Genomic DNA, 3,798 nt, shown 5'->3' on the forward strand with positions numbered 1-3,798 from the left:
TCCCTCTGATTTTTTCAGAGCCGGGCGTTCACTTTTCATGTTTCCACTTCACAGTCTCTCCATCATAACATGTCCACATTCTCTTATTGTGAAGATTTATCTTAAGCCTTCCTCTTCTGCCTATGTTTGCGTTCCCCTGTTCAGTTTCCACGTACGTGAGCAGTCTATCCATATAAAAAGTAACATTATTGTAAGCACACATACTCGATTTCTCCCTGATAATTTTAACTAAACATCGGTCGGAATACAAAAATAAGTACATTTGTAAACGCGTTTCCTACTTTCGTATGGTGCCAGAGTTCCCGCTGAAGCAAAATAAGAATTGTCTCTGCGAATGTAATCACGAGTTCCCTCTTCGGGATATGGCTATCCTCCTCCCCTCTGTGTTCGTAAAATGCATTTTCCGATTGGGATCCAAACATTATGAAATACAAAGTTCCTGAAAGTACATTTTCACGCCGGCTGCATTTGACGGTGCTCGGAACGTAAGCAACACATTTCTGAAAACATGATAGACCACTGAAACACCTTGAAATACTAATCATGACGTATTGTGCTGGTGACAAATCCACGTCAATGTGATGGAAAGGTGTGGATGCAGATTCACTCTATGTCCGACCCCGGGAATTTGCGATGGGACGGTGAGGAGGGAGATTCAATCTGTGTCTGACCCCGGGAGTGTGTGATGGGACGGTGTGGAGGGAGATTCAATCTGTGTCTGACCACGGCAATGAAAGATGGGACGGTTTGGATGGAGATCCATTCTCTGTCTGACCCCGGGCTTTTGTGATGGGACGGTGAGGAGGGTGATTCACTCTCTGCCTGACCCCGGGAACGTGTGATGGAACGGTTTGGATGGAGGTTCACTCTGTGTCTGACCCCAGGAGTGTGTGATGGGACGGTGGGGAGGGAGATTCACTCTGTGTCTGACCCCGGAAGTTTGTGATGGGACGGTGTGGATGGAGATTCACTCTGTGTCTGACCTCGGGAGTGTGTGATAGGACGGTGAGGGGGGAGATTCACTCTGTGTCTGACTCCGGGGACGTGTGATGGGACGGTTTGGATGCAGATTCAATCTGTGTCTGACCCCGGGAGTGTGTGATGGGACCGTGAGGAGGGAGATTTACTCTTTGTCTGACCCCGGGAGTTTGTCATGGAAAGGTGTGGATGCAGATTCTCTCTATGTCTGACCCCTGGAATTTTTGATCGGATGGTGTGGAAGGAGATTCACTCTGTGTCTGACCCCGGGCAATGTGTGATGGGACCGTGTGGATGCAGGTTCACTCAGTGTCTGACCCAGGGCTTTTGTGATGGGACGGTGTGGAGGGAGATTCACTCTCTGTCTGACCCCGGCAATGTGTGATGGGACGGTTTGGATGGAGATTCACTCTCTGTCTGACCCCGGCAATGTGTGATGGGACGGTTTGGATGGAGGTTCACTCAGTGTCTGACCCCGGGAGTTTAAGATGTGACGGTGTGGATGGAGATTCACTCTGTGTATTACCCCGGGAATGTGTGATGGGACGGTTTGGATGGAGATTCACTCTGTGACTGACCCCGGGCTTTTGTGATGGGACGGTGAAGAGGGAGATTCACTCTGTGTCTGACCCCGGGATCGTGTGATGGGACGGTGAGGAGGGAGATTCACTCTGTGTATTACCCCGGCAATGTGTGATGGGACGGTTTGGATGGAGATTCACTCTGTGACTGACCCCGGGCTTTTGTGATGGGACGGTGAAGAGGGAGATTCACTCTGTGTCTGACCCCGGGATCGTGTGATGGAACGGTTTGGATGGAGGTTCACTCTGAGTCTGAACCCGGGAGTGTGTGATGGGACGGTGAATAGGGAGATTCACTCTGTGTCTGACGCCGGGCTTTTGTGATGGGACGGTGTGGATGGCGATTCACTCTGTGTCTGACCCCGGGAGTGTGTGATGGGACGGTGAGGAGGCTGATTCAATCTGTTTCTGACCGCGGGAACGTGTGATGGGACGGTTGGATGGAGATTCACTTTGTGTCTGACCCCTGGCTTTTGTGATGGGACGGTGTGGAGGGAGATTCAATCTGTGTCTGACCACGGCAATGTGAGATGGGACGGTTTGGATGGAGATTCACTCTGTGTCTGACCCCGGGCTTTTGTGAATGGACGGTGAGGAGGGAGATTCAATCTGTTTATGACCGCGGGAACGTGTGATGGGACGGTTTGGATGGAGGTTCACTCCGAGTCTGACCCCGGGAGTGTGTGATGGGACGGTGAAGAGGGAGATTCACTCTGTGTCTGACCCCGGGCTTTTGTGATGGGACGGTGAGGAGGGTGATTCACTCTCTGCCTGACCCCGGGAACGTGTGATGGAACGGTTTGGATGGAGGTTCACTCTGTGTCTGACCCCGGAAGTTTGTGATGGGACGGTGCGGATGGAGATTCACTCTGTGTCTGACCCCGGGAGTGTGTGATAGGACGGTGAGGGGGGAGATTCACTCTCTGTCTGACTCCCGGGACGTGTGATGGGACGGTTTGGATGCAGATTCACTCTGTGTCTGACCCCGGGAGTGTGTGATGGGACCGTGAGGAGGGAGATTCACTCTTTGTCTGACCCCGGGAGTTTGTAATGGAAAGGTGTGGAGGGAGGTTCACTTTGTGTCTGACACCTGGAATTTTTGATGGGATGGTGTGGAAGGAAATTCACTCTGTGTCTGACTCCGGGCAATGTGTGATGGGACGGTGTGGATGCAGGTTCACTCAGTGTCTGACCCAGGGCTTTTGTGATGGGACCGTGTGGAGGGAGATTCACTATGTGTCTGACCCCGGGCTTTTGTGATGGGACGGTGAGGAGGGAGATTCACTCTGTGTATTACCCCGGCAATGTGTGATGGGACGGTTTGGATGGAGATTCATTCTGTGACTGACCCCGGGCTTTTGTGATGGGACGGTGAAGAGGGAGATTCACTCTGTGTCTGACCCCGGGATCGTGTGATGGAACGGTTTGGATGGAGGTTCAGTCTGAGTCTGAACCCGGGAGTGTGTGATGGGACGGTGTGGATGGAGATTCACTCTGTGTCTGACCCCGGGAGTGTGTGATGGGACGGTTTGGATGCAGATTCACTCTGTGTCTGACCCCGGGAGTGTGTGATGGGACCGTGAGGAGTGAGATTTACTCTTTGTCTGACCCCGTGAGTTTGTCATGGAAAGGTGTGGATGCAGATTCTCTCTATGTCTGACCCCTGGAATTTTTGATGGGATGGAGTGTAAGGATATTCACTCTGTGTCTGATCCCGGGCAATGTGTGATGGGACTGTTTGGATGCAGGTTCACTCAGTGTCTGACCCAGGTCTTTTGTGATGGGACGGTGTTGAGGGAGATTCACTCTGTGTCAGACACCGGAAGTTTGTGATGGGACGGTGTGGATGGAGATTCACTCTGTGTCTGACCCCGGGAGTGTGTGATGGAACGGTGAGGAGGGAGTTTCACTCTGTTTCACACCCCGGGAGTTTGTGATGGATTGGTGTGGATGCAGATTCACTCTGTGTCTGAGCCCGGGCTTTTGTGATGGGACGGTGAGGAGGGAGATTTACTCTTTGTCTGTCCCCGGGAGTTTGCCATGGAAAGGTGTGGATGCAGATTCTCTCTATGTCTGACCCCTGGAATTTGTGATGGGATGGTGTGGAAGGAGATTCACTCATGTTTCTGACCCCGGCAATGTGTGATGGGACGATTTGGATGGAGGTTCACTCAGTGTCTGACCCAGGTCTTTTGTGATGGGACGGTGTTGAGGGAGATTCACTCTGTGGCTGACCCCG

Source organism: Hemitrygon akajei, unplaced genomic scaffold (assembly GCF_048418815.1).
Source record: "Hemitrygon akajei unplaced genomic scaffold, sHemAka1.3 Scf000178, whole genome shotgun sequence".
Lineage (NCBI taxonomy): Eukaryota > Metazoa > Chordata > Chondrichthyes > Myliobatiformes > Dasyatidae > Hemitrygon > Hemitrygon akajei.